Below are 14,617 nucleotides of genomic sequence, written 5' to 3'. Positions count from 1 at the left end.
AGTTCTGTTGCTGCAAGAGGTTGAAATGATCTCTGGGGTTCTTTCCAGCTCTAAAATTCTGTTAATTATCATGACAGCTACCTTTTGCTACAATTTATTTAGTGTGTTCTATGTGCCAGGTCCTTTTCATCCATTACTTTTATTTAATCCTCATGACAACTCTTCAAGGTATTCATTATTCCATTTTCCTTTCCCATGTCTTACAGCTTATTAGGTAAGGAGCCAGAATTTATACCAGTATCCGTCAGGACCAAAGACCATGTCTTTTCTATTCTCAATATAGGATTCCATGATTGATGTTAAATTTAAAATCTTTAAGAAAATTACTTAGAATATTAACAGGGTGTGACCGGCAGAATAATGACTCCTCAAAGATATCCATATCCTAATCCCCAGAACTTGTGAAAGGGACTTCACAGATGTGAAAAGTTAAAGAACTTGAGACAGGAAAATTATTCTAGGTTATCAAGGTGGGTCCCGTAATCACAAGGTCTCTTATAAGGGAAGAAAGAGGCAGAAGAGTCAGAGAAGGAAATATGATGGAAACAGAGAACCAGGATAATGCAGCATGGGAAAGACTGGACCAGCCATTGCTGGCTTTGACGATGGAGGAACAGTGCCAAGAGCCAAGAATGAAGGCAGCCTCTAGAAGCTGGAAACGGCAGGGAAACATTCTCCCCTAGAACATCCAGAGAAAACGCAGCCCTGCCAACCCCGCGGTTTTAGCTCGGCAAGATAATTTTGGACTTCTGACCTTCAGAACTGTAAGATAACAAACATATTGCTTAACCCACTAGGTTTGTGGTAATTTGTTATAACAGCAATAGGAAACTAATACACAGGGTACTATTGAGTGATTGTCTGTAATTTTCTTTAAAGGACTTCAGCATAGATGGTGTGATATCGGTATCATGTGATATCACATTATTAGGTTGATTACAAGCCAGGTACAATTCAGTGTCTTAATCAGGAATTTGTACTCCAGAGGAGGCCAGCTAGCTTTATACCCTTAAGGCCATACTCCCAAAGTAGATGTTACAAGTACTCCTGTTACCAATTTCACTGATCACCAGCAGATGTTTTATTAATTCCCTTATTTCATGTCAAGAATAGGATCTTATTGGTGAAATCAGTGGCTTGTCAGTTAGCAGAGTGAATGTTAGAAATACATCTTCATTTGGTGAATGTAAAGAATTCGTGATATGTGGATTGGCTAAATATTTCAGAAACATTCACCAACCTTGAATGAACAGAGTATAAGAATCTAGTGAGACCTTTCGCTTCAGCCCCTCAGGATGGTGCCTATGGCTTGATCTTTAAATGGCCCTGTTATTAGAGAATTTTTGGTTGACTAATAACAACCCTAAGAGAATCAGAATCCTGCCTCTAAAATGTCATCCTGTCTGCCTTGAGAGAACCATTCTTGCAAGGTAGTATCAAAGCACCAGAAAGATCAGAAACCGAGACTTTATCAGCACAGGATCTATGAAGCATTCTGTGCCTGCTAGCTAATAAAGATTTGTTTAACAAAGTCTATTTGTGTGGCCTGGATTGGTCTAAGACATATTTCATTTCAACAGCTATCATTCATTAATTTGAAGAAACCTAAAATCAGGGTGTAATTAAATTAGTCTAGGTCAATTGGTGACAGTAGTCCATTTACAGGGGCTACTTACATTTGGAAAACATATAACTCATTATTCTTGTTTATTTGAAGCAGTAAAGACGTGTTCTATTACTAATGAGATCTGCAGTGATAACTGTGAAAGGCTATTGTTTATTAACAACAATTACATTTCTGGGCTTTCCTTCACTAAATTATATTTTAGGTGTTCCAGTAGAAGTGACACAGATCTTCATGAGAGACTCCTGAAAATATCCCACAAGCTATCTCCATGGCTGTTTGAGATATAACCATCTATTATAGGCAGTAGCGAAGCCATCAGCCTCTGTACAATGTTCTCAGTGGAAAATTTCTGTCCAGTTTACAGGCACGAAAGGTAAAAGGCCAAAAAAAATTGTCAAGAAGCCTGCAGGGGGCGCTAAGGAAAAAAAGAAGCAGCTAAGAGCAAAGATAGAAGAAAATTTGGCACATGTGAATATCTGCCAGATTTCAAAAAAAAACCACTTGTCCTATCTGTCTCATGGTCTCTTGAGAGGAAAAAAAAAATGTTAAATAGCAAACCCAAGCAAGATAAAAATATACTTGACAGAGCTTTCCCCACGTGAAGGCACACTGATCTGTAAGAAAGGATGAAAGTAGAATAGATGATAGAAGACTTGATAAATCAGATTTTTCACACACATGAAAACCACCCTAACAGATGTGTCATTGCAACATGCTGTTTCAATTGTTTATACTCTGCATCATTTTGAGGGGAAATTTCCTGGAAAAATGCCTGTGATGGCTACCAATAGGCCATATGGAAATGATAAACAAAACGTCTGTGTTTGCTTCCACACACTTGAGCTAGTCTAAATGATTTAATTAACTTTAACAGAATTCTCAGTCAAAAAGAAAAACTGTGGAGTCAGTTGTTTGTTTCGCTTCACAGAATGTTAGCCTAGAAAAAAAATCTTAAAATTCATCTATTCCAGCCCTTTTATTTTACTAAGTAATTAACTTGCCCAAGGTCACAGAGCTGGTTAGTTCCAAAATGAAGTGATCGTTCTATACCACCATTGTTCTGTCATATCTGTCTGTTGTGTTTGTATTATTTGGATATTTTCCTTTTATTAATTTACATAAAATTGATAGTGCATCTGGTAGCAGTCTAAATAAGACTTCTTTCTTAATTTACTGACATTTAATAAACAATAAATTGTATTTTCATTGTTGAGACATCCTTTGTTTCTATTCAAATACTACATGCAACATAGTTTCCCACTCTTTCCCACCTGCCTTCCTTTGCCTTTGATTTTCCAACTACTTGGAATGTCATTGACCCCATTCTCTGCCTGGCCAACTCCCTTCACCATGAAGACCTAGGTCACATGTCAGGCCCCCTGCGAAGCCTTCCCTGAGTGCCCCAGGAAGAGTTGGCCACTTGTGTTCCCTCTCCACATCCTCACATAGTTTTCCTCGTGCAGGTTTTAAACATCTTTATGCATCTACATCTCCCACTCAATCATGAACTCGTTAAAGTCTGGGATTGTTACTAAGCATTTCGTTTTCTGCCCACCCTCTACCTTATTCCTTAGCATTTAGCACCCTGTTGATTATCTAACAAGGTCCCAAGAGTATATTACATCTTGGGAGATAAAGAGACACATTTTAATGTCATTATAACAATTATCAATATTTTAAATGGAAAAAATAAATAATAATAAATAAATTTTATTTATTATGTAACATGTTAGAAAAGGAAGCAAGATGTAGACCCTGCCCCACAGAAGCTCTAGTGGAGTCAAGTAAACAGACACAAACACTTGTAATATGGGTGTCAAAACTATAAAATTCTACATGACTAGCTTCAAAACCTTTTCTCCCTGTTTGGTTTTCTCCCATTATTTTCACACTTTAATACCAGAATTTAGTGACTATTTTTTAAATTAGCTAGCCAATGATCTTCTTAAACAGAATATAGATTTGAGCAGTAGCATACACATATGTCTGTTTACATTTGCATAATTCATTCCAAATTTACATTAAAAACTATTTTGGTGGATGTGGTCAGCACAATAATGGCTCCCAAAGATGTATATATTCTAATCCCCAGAGGCTGTGAATATGTTATGTTACATGGCAAGAGGGAATTAAGGTTGCAGATGAAATTAAATTGCTAATCAACTGACCTTGACATAGAAAGATTATGCTGGATTATCTGGGTGGGCCCAATGTAGTCACAAGGGCCCTTAATTAAGGAAGAATGAAGCAGAAGAGTCAGAACCAGAGAGATGACATCATGAGAAGGACTTGATCAGCTAGTTTTGAAGATGGAGGAATGGGGCCATGAGCCCAAGAATGTGGGCAACTTCTAGAAGATGGAAATGGCAAGAAAATGTATTCCCCCTAAAACCTCCAGAAGGAATGCAGCCCTGTTGACATCTTAATTTTTAGCTACAATACCCAATTTGGATTCGGACATCCAGACCTGTAAGATAATAGATGTGTGTCGCTTAAGCCACTAAGTTCGTAGTATTTGTTACAGCAGCAATAGGAAATTATACAGTGAGAATCTAGTCATATATATAAGTACTTCCATAACTGAATAAAAGTGGCCAGCACTTTTAGATGACCATATTTCACAAATCACTAAGATAACTTCAGGGTTTTAAAAAAATGTATTATCAATTTCAATTAAATTTTTCTTATTTGTGGCAAGGCATCTGATTTCCCTAGTGAAGATTAGCTTATAAAACTAATAGGATGTTAATAGTATCAAGTATCACAAAACAATGATCAGGCACTCCGCTGCTAAATCTCTGCAGAGATATGGAAAGCAAAAGAATTTTTAGAAATAATTATGAGATTTGAAAATTGGGTAGTAAAAGGAGCAGTGTATAAGATCATATTTTTATGAATAATATGTATTTTATTCTATAAAAAAAAAACTATGTTCCAATGTGTGTTACTCTGATATGATAATTTTCATAGATTTTTTTCTACGTACATAACAAATTTAATAGAGAAAACTCAAACAACCTCAGCAACTATGATATATTTCTCCTCCTATGGCCAGTGTTGTAAAAATAGTCTCCTAGTGTAACCATCCTGTTAAAATGACATACTATTATTTCTTTTAATTGACAAATACATACATAACCAGTTGTCCTTCAACTGGACGTTTTGGCCTTGGCTCCCCAATCCATTTCACAACTCTTGGCCCACATCCAAGTACATAATTATTTGAGATTATGAATGAGAAGAATAAGTGAGTCCTGACAGCAAGCATTTATCTATCACTCTCTGACACTAGATTAGTCAGTAATAGTAGTTACTTTGATTTTCATGCTCTGGATTTTCAAGTTCCAGTTATGTTGATCAAAAAAAAAAAAAAAATTCGTGCTCAACCCTCACTTTCCAAGTAAGTCAAAAGACACTAACAATTGGTATTTAAGTTATGCATTTGTCTTAATCTGTTTGGGCTGCTATAATAATATACCACAGACTGTATATCTTATAAAAACAGAAATTTACTTCTCAGGAAGGTTGGAAGCTCTAGAGGCTGGAAGTCTGAGATCAGGGTGCCAGCATGATTAGGTGAGGGCCTTCCTCCATGTTCCAGGCTTTTTGTTGTATAACTACATGGTAGAAGGGTCAAGAGAGCTCTATGGGATCTCTTTTGTAAGGGTACTAATCCCGTTCATAAGGGCTCTACCTTTCATGACCTAATCACTTTCCAGAGGCCCCACTTCCTAACATCATCACATTAAGCATTAGGATTCCAACATATGAATTGGTGGGGCGGGGTGGGGGGGCACATAAGACCGTAGTAACACACTAGCCAATATACAGTATTATCAACTTCTTCCTCAATGTCACCCTCTGTTTTATCTCTACCCCAAATCCAATTAGTCACTGTCAATTCTATGCAGCCCTGTTTCTCAAGTTTAATCCCCAAGTCGACCCCCATTACCAATGTTTTACTTCAAGCTGTTCTTTCTCTTACCTCTAATCTTCTGATCCAGTCCATTGTCCATATCATCTCCAAAATCTTCCTTCTTTGCTTTGAAGCTTCTATTTGCTACCATTTTCCTACAGAATAATCATTAAATCCTTTATCACAGCATACGAGACTTCCTCAGTTTGATGGCAACCTACTTTTCCAGTAGTATTTCATCCATTTTTCCCTACTTCCTACCCTCCAGCCAAATAAAACTTTCCATTATATCCTTCAAATACGTCACACCCTTTCATGCTTTGTTGCCTCTGCCCATAGTGTCTCATATTCAGGCATTCTCTGCCTGGCAAACTCCTGGCATCCTTTTAGACTTGCCTCAAATGGGGATCTTTGAGAGGTCATTTCTAGTTTCACTAAGTATCAAAGCCCTTCTCTGTGACTCCACAGGTTTTTGGATTCTGCTAGTTATCACACTGAATTATAATTATACTTTTACATACTGTCTGAATGAAATACAAACCCTTGACTTGAACTGGGCTTCTTTTAATTGAGACTAAATACTAAATAATTATACTACATCTTCCTCTAGTTTTTGGAAAATATGTAGGGTATGTAATGGCAAGCCCTATGGGAAGGATGCCAAGCCAAAGGTTAAATTTATATTTCTTTTTCTCTTCTTTAGCAAGGGAAGTGCCAGTTATAGCTACAGTGTGTGTGTGTGTGTGTGTGTGTGTGTGTGTGTGTGTGAAGTAAAATTATATATAGGTCAAAAAAAATCACCTTGGGATCACTAAAGACAGCATCCTTTAGAAAGTGGGCATAGAGGAACAGCTCAGTAATCTGGGGGAAGGGGTATTTGTTTTCAAGGGCTGCTGTAAAAAATTACCACAAACTTGGTGACTTAAAACAACAGAAATTTATTTTCTCAGTTTTGGAGTCCAGAAGTTTGAAATCAGTTTCACTGAGCCAAAAACAAGGTGTTAGCAGAGCAGCACTCCCTCCAAAGTATCTAGGGGAAAATCTGTTTTTCCATCTTCCAGGTTCTAGGGCTGCTGGCGTTCCTTTCCTTGTGGTTACAACAGTACCATCACTGCTGCTGTGGTCAGATCGCCTTCTTCTCTAAGTGCATCTTTTTTTTTGGGGGGCCATGCTGTGCAACATGTGGGATCTTAGTTCCCTAACCAGAGATCAAACCCAGGCCCCCTGCAGTGGAAGAACAGAGTCTTAACCACTAGACCACAAGGAAAGTTCCTCAAGGTGTGTTTTAAAATCTCCCTCTCTTTTCCTCTTATAAGGATGCATGTGATGTAATCTTGGATAATCCAAAACTATTTGCTTTATCAGAATTCTTAATTTAATTACATCTGCAAAGACATTTTTTTCCCTTACAATCTTTGGTGACCATTATTCAGACTAATACAAAGGGGGGAAAAAAACTACTTTTCCTGATTAAAAAGTAAAGAAGGAACAGGTATTGCCAACAAAAATGGCAGAGTAGGAAACTCCAAAATTCCATCCCTCCAAAAAGTATTACTACTCATAATCACCTTATATGGATCTCTGGAAACTAATCAAAAACTCACAACAACCAGGGGAATACTTAGTGAAGAAAGAAGCTGATAAATTGCAGTATTTTAAGAATTCTCTGTCAAATCACTAGCTGATGAAACAGAAACTTCAATAGCCACACAAAACAAAGAATACAGACTTTATAAAAATTGTTTAGAAAACTCACTAAACAAACAAACATCAACAACCCACAACAGGGAGCACACAGCAGAGGGGGTGAATTTGATTTCCAGAGTTGCCACATTATGAAATTAATGTACTCCTTTGCCAACAAAATGTTGAAAGACATGCAAAGAAAAGAAAAAGTATGTCTCACTCACAGGGAAAAATAAGCTAACAGAAACTGTCCCTGAGGAAGCCCAGACATTGAACTTAGCAGGCAAAGATTTTAAATCAACTGTCTTAAATATAAAAAGATATACTCAAGTGAACAATGTCTCATCAAATAGAGAACATCAATAAAAAGATAGAAATTATAAAAAGGAATCAAAAAGAAATTCTGATGTGAAAAGTATAATAACTGAAATGAAATAGTCACTAAAAGGGTCAACAGCAAATTTCAGCAGGCCAAAGAATCAACAGACCTAGAGAGAGCACAGTTGAGATTATCTAGTCTGAGAAGCAGAAAGAAAAATGAATGAAGAAAAATAAACAGAGTATAAGAGACCTGTAGGACATCGTCAAGCATACCAACATATACATAATGGTAGCCCCAGAAGGAGTAGAGGGAGAGAAAGGGGAAGAAACAATACTTGAAGAAATAATGGTTGAAACATCCCAAATTTGATGAAAGACGTGAATCTGCACATCCAAAAAGGTCAATGGATTCCACATAGTGTAAATTCAAAGAGATTCACACCCAGACATATTATAATCAAACTGCCAAAGAAAAAGATAAAAAGAGAGTCTTGAAAACAGCCAGAGAGAAGGGGTTCATCACATACAAGGAATTCTTAATAAGATTAACAACCAATTTCTTCTAGGAACAAAGCAGGCCAGAAGAAAATAGGATGACATCTTTAAGTGCAGAAGTTACAAAAACAAACAAACTGACCTGTCACTTAAGAATTCTATATACAGCAAAATTATCCTTTAAAAATAAAGGAGAAATTAAAACATTTCCAGATAAACAAAAACTGAGGAAGTTCATTAACAGTAGAACTTCCCTACGAGAAATGCTAATGGTAGCCCTTCAAGCTGATGTGACAGGCCACTAGACTAAACCAGTAACCAAAATCTATCAACAAAGAAAAGCCCAGGACCAGATGCCTTCACTAGTGAATTCTACCAAACATTTGAAGAACGATTAACATCAATTCTTCTGACACTCTTCCAAAACATAGAAGAGGTAGGAATACTTACTAATTTATTCTATGAGTCCAGCATTATCCTGATACCAAATCCAGACAAAAACATCACAAGAAAAGAGAGCTATAGACCAAGATCCCTGATGAATAGGGATGCAAAAATCCTCAACTAAAAAGTAACAAATCAAATACAGCAGTATAATAAAAGGATTAATCACCATGACTACCTGGGATTTATCCCAAGAATGCAAAGGTATTTCCTCATATGAAAATCAATCAATGTAATATACCACATAAATAAAATAAAAGGGAAAAACACATTATTATCTTGATTCAAGCATTTGACAAACTCCAACACCCTTTCATAATAAAAATGCTCAAAAACTATAGAAGGTAACTTCCTTGACATAATAAGGATTTATGAAAAGCCCACAGCTAATATCATACTGAAAAACTGAAAGCTTTCCCCCTAAGATCAGAAATAAGAAAAGATACCCACTTTCACCACTTCTAATCAACATCATACCAGTAATTCTAGCCAGGAAAATGAGTCAAGAAAGAAGATAAAAGACTTCCAAACTGGAAAGGAAGAAAACTATCTCTAGTCCCAGATAACATGATATTATCTATAGAAAATCCCAAAGAATCCACAAAAAACAACTAGAATGAATAAACTAATTCAGCAAATTTGTAGGATATAAGATCAATGACAGTGAGTTATATTTCACATCAATGAACAATCTGTAAAGGAAATTTAAAAAATAATCCCATTTACAATAGCATCAAAAAGAACATAATACTAAGGAGTAAAATTAAGCACATAGATGCAAGACTTGCACACTGAAAACTACAAAATATTGCTAAAAAATTAAAGAAGACCTAAATAAATAAAAAGGCATGTGTGTTCATGGATTCAAAGACAATAATTTTATGATGACACTACTTCCCAAAGTGACCTACAGATCTGATGCAAGCCAACCAAATCCCAATAGCTTTTTTGCAGAAATGAAAAAGCTGATTCTAAAATTTATATGGAATAGTAAAGGACCCCAAATAACCAAAACAATCTTGAAAAGGAACAAGGTTGAAAGATTCACACTTCCCAATTTTAAAACTTACTACAAAGCTACAGTAATTAAAGCAGCTAGCATATTGGCATAAGTATAGACATATAAATCAGTGAAACATAATTGAGAATACAGAAATACACCCATACATCTATAGTCAATTGGTTTGCCACAAGGGTGCCAAGACAATGGAACAGGGAAAGAAGAGTCTCTTCAATAAATAGTGCTGGCAGCAGAGGAAACCACAAACAAAATGAAAAGACAACCCACAGAATGGGAGAAAATATTTTCAAATGATGTGACTGAAAAAGATTCATCTCCAAAATTTACAAACAGCTCATGTGTCTCAATATCAAAAAAGCAAACAATCTAATCCAAAAATGGGTAGAAGACCTAAATAGACATTTCTCCAAAGAAGATATACAGATGGCCAAGAGGCACATGAAAAGATGCTCAACATCACTAATTATTAGAGAAATGCAAAACAAAACTAAAATGAGATATGACCTCACACCAGTCAGAATGGCCATCATCAAAAATTCTACTAACAATAAATGCTGGAGAGGGTGTGGAGAAAAGGGAACCCTCCTACACTGTTGGTGTGAATGTAAATTGGTGCAGCCACTGTGGAAAACAGTATGGAGGCTCCTCAGAAAACCAAACATAGAATTATCATATAACCCAGCAATCCCACTCCTGGGCATATATCCAGAGAAAAACATGGTTCGAAAGGATACATGCTTCCCAGTGTTCATCACAGCACTGTTTACAATAGCCAAGACATAGAAGTAACCTAAATGTCCATAGACAGATGAATGTATAAAGAAGGTGTGATACATATATACAATGGGATATTACTCAGCCATTAAAAAGAATTAAATAATGTCATTTACAGCAAAATTGGTGGACCTGGAGATTATCATACTTAGTGAAGTAAGTCAGACATAGAAGGACAAATATCATTTGATATCACTTATATGCAAAATCTTAAAGAAAATGATACAAATGAAATTATTTACAAAACAGAAATAGACTCACAGACTTAGAGAACAAACTTATGGCTACCAGGGGGAAGGGAGAGGGGCAGGTATAGATTGGGAGTTTGAGAATGACATGTACACACTGCTATATTTAAAACAGACAAACAGCAAGGGCCTACTGTATAGCACAGGGTATTCTGCTTAATATTCTTCAATAAGCTAAATGGGAAAAGAATTTGAAAAAGAAAAGATACATGTATATGTATAACTGAATCACTTTGCTGTACACCTGAAACTAACACAACGTTAACCAATGATACTCCAATATAAAGTAAAATAATTTTAAAAAATAAAAAATAACAAGAAATTATATGGCAATAAAATGGACAACCTGAAAGAAATGGAAAAATTCTTAGAAATGCACAACCTTCTGAGACTGAAGCAGGAAGAAATAGAAAATATGAACAGACCAATCACAAGCACTGAAATTGAAACTGTGATAAAAAAATCTTCCAACAAACAAAAGCCCAGGACCAGATGGCTTCACAGGCAAATTCTATCAAACATTTAGAGAAGAACTAACACTTATCCTTCTCAAACTCTTCCAAAATATAGCAGAGTGAGGAACACTTCCAAACTCATTCTACAAGGCCACCATCACCCTGAGACCAAAACCAGACAGAGATATCAAAAAGAAAAAAACTACAGGCCAATAACACTGATGAACATAGATGCAAAAATCCTCAACAAAATACTAGCAAACAGAATCCAACAGCACATTAAACGGATCATACACCATGATCAAGTGGGATTTATCCCAGGAATGCAAGGATTCTTCAATATACGCAAATCAATCATTGTGATACACCATATTAACAAATTGAAGGAGAAAAACCATATGATCATCTCAATAGATGCAGAGAAATCTTTTGACAAAATTCAACACCAATTTATGACAGAAACCCTCCAGAAAGTAGACATAGAGGGAACTTACCTCAACATAATAAAGGCCGCATATGACAAACCCACAGCCAACATCATCCTCAATGGTGAAAAATTGAAACCATTTCCACTAAGATCAGGAACAAGACAAGGTTGCCCACTCTCACAACTATTATTCAACATAGCTTTGGAAGTTTTAGCCACAGCAATCAGAGGAGAAAAAAAATAAAAAGAATCCAAATCGGAAAAGAGGAAGTAAAGCTGTCACTGTTTGCAGATGACATGATACTATACATAAAGAATCCTAAAGATGCTATCAGAAAACTACTAGAGCTAATCAATGAATTTGGTAAAGTAGCAGGATACAAAATTAATGCACAGAAATCTCTTGCATTCCTATACACTAATGATGAAAAATCTGAAAGTGAAATTAAGAAAACACTCCCATTTACCATTGCAACAAAAAGAATAAAATACCTAGGAATAAACCTACCTAAGGAGACAAAAGACCTGTATGCAGAAAATTATAAGACACTGATGAAAGAAATTAAAGATGATACAAATAGATGGAGAGATATACCATGCTCCTCGATTAGAAGAATCAACGCTGTGAAAATGACTCTATTACTCAAAGCAATCTACAAATTCAACGCAATCCCTATCAAACTACCAGTGGCATTTTTCACAGAACTAGAACAAAAAATTTCACAATTTGTATGGAAACACAAAAGACCCTGAATAGCCAAAGGGAAGCTTAAGAAAGAAATACGGAGCTGGAGGAATCAGGCTCCCTGACTTCAGACTATACTACAAAGCTACAGTAATCAAGACAGTATGGAACTGGCACAAAAACAGAAACATAGATCAATGGAACAGGATAGAAAGCCCAGAGATAAACCCACCCACATATGGTCATCTTATCTTTGATAAGAATATACAATGGCAAGGATATACAATGGAGAAAAGACAGTCTCTTCAATAACTGATGCTGGGAAAACTTGACAGCTATGTGTAGAATAATGAAATTAGAACACTCCCTAACACCATACACAAAAAGAAACTCAAAATGGATTAAAGACCTAAATGTAAGGTCAGACACTATCACACTCTTAGAGGAAAACATAGGCAGAACACTCTATGACATAAATCACAGCAAAATCCTTTTTGCCCCACCTCCTAGAGAAATGGAAATAAAAACAAAAGTAAACAAATGGGACCTAATGAAAATTAAAAGCTTTTGCAAAGCAAAGGAAACCATAAACAAGGTGAAAAGACAACCCTCAGTATGGGAGAAAATATTTGCAAATGAAGCAACTGAAAAAGGATTAATCTCCAAAATTTACAAGCAGCTCATGCAGCTCAATATCAAAAAACAAAAAACCCAATCCAAAAATAGCCAGAAGACCTAAACAGACATTTCTCCAAAGAAGATATACAGATTGCCAACAAACACATGAAAGAATGTTCAACATCATTAATCATTAGAGAAATGCAAATCAAAACTACAATGAGATATCATCTCACACTGGTCACAATGGCCATCATCAAAAAATCTACAAACAATAAATGCTGGAGAGGGTGTGAAGAAAAGAGAATGCTCTTGCACTGTTGGTTGGAATGTAAATTGATACAGCCACTATGGAGAACAGTATAGAGGTTCCTTCAAAAGCTAAAAATAGAACTACCATATGACCCAGCAATCCCACTACTGGGCATATACCCTGAGAAAACCATAATTCAAAAAGAGCCATGTACCACAATGTTCATTGCAGCTCTATTTACAATAGCCAGGATATGGAAGCAACCTAAGTGTCCATCAACAGATGAATGGGTAAAGAAGATGTGGCACATATATACAATGGGATATTACTCAGCCATAAAAAGAAACGAAATTGAGTTATTTGTAGTGAGGTGGATGGACGTAGAGTCTGTCATACAGAGTGAAGTAAGTCAGAAAGAGAAAAACAAATACCGTATGCTAACACATATATATGGAATCTAAAAAAAAAAAAAATGGTCATGAAGAACCCAGGGGCAAGATGGTAATAAAGTTGCAGATCTACTAGAGAATGGACTTGAGGACCCTGGGAGGGGGAAGGGTAAGCTGGGAGAAAGTGAGAGAGTGGCATGGACATATATACACTACCAAATATAAAATAGGTAGCTAGTGGGAAGCAGACGCATAGCACAGGGAGATCAGCTTGGTGCTTTGTGACCACCTATAGGGGTGGGATAAGGAGGGTGGGAGGGAAGGAGATGTAAGTGGGAAGAGATATGGGGATATATGCATATGTATAACTGATTCACTTTGTTATAAAGCAGAAACTAACACACCATTGTGAAGGAATTATACTCCAATAAAGATGTTAAAAAAATAAAATTTAAATTTAAAAAAATTAAGAATAAAAAAACAGTGCTGGGACAACTGTATATCCACATGCAAAAGAATGAATTTAGGTCCTTACCTCTCACCCTACACAGAAGTTCACTCAAAATGGATAAAAGAGCAAAATGTAAGAGTTAAAACTCTAAAACTCTTAGAAGAAAATGTAAGAGTAAAACTTCATTGCCTTGAATTTGTCAATGGTTCCTTAGATATTATACTAAAAGCACATGCAAAAAGAAAAAAAAAATAAATTGGACTTCAACAAAATTAAAAAATTTTATTCATCAAAGGATACTATCAAGAAAGTAAAACGACAGTCCATAGAATAGGAGGAAATATTTACAAATAATATAGCTGATAAGGATCTAGTAACCAGATATATAAAGAATGATCACAACTCAGCCACAAAAAGCAGGCAACCCAGTTAAAAATTGGACAAAGGACTTGAGTAGACATTTCTCCAAATAAGATATACAAATAAACAAGAAGTACATGAAAAGATGCTCAATATCATTAGTCATTAGGTGGATGCAAATCAAAACTTCAATGAGATACCACTTTAGACACTAGAATGAATATCATTTTTAACAATGAAAAATAAGTTTGGGTGAGGATGTGGAAAATTTGGAACACTCATACATCACTGGTGGGAATGTAAAATAGTACAGCCACTCCAGAAAACAATTTGTTGTTCTCAAAAATATTAAACATAGAATTACCATATGATCCAGCAATTCTACTCCTAAACCTATACCCAAAAGAACTGAAAACAGGTATTCAGGCAAAAATTTGTACACAAATG

Source organism: Mesoplodon mirus (assembly GCF_964341445.2).
Source record: "Mesoplodon mirus genome assembly, chromosome: 3".
Lineage (NCBI taxonomy): Eukaryota > Metazoa > Chordata > Mammalia > Artiodactyla > Ziphiidae > Mesoplodon > Mesoplodon mirus.
This window is presented reverse-complemented; position numbering follows the sequence as displayed.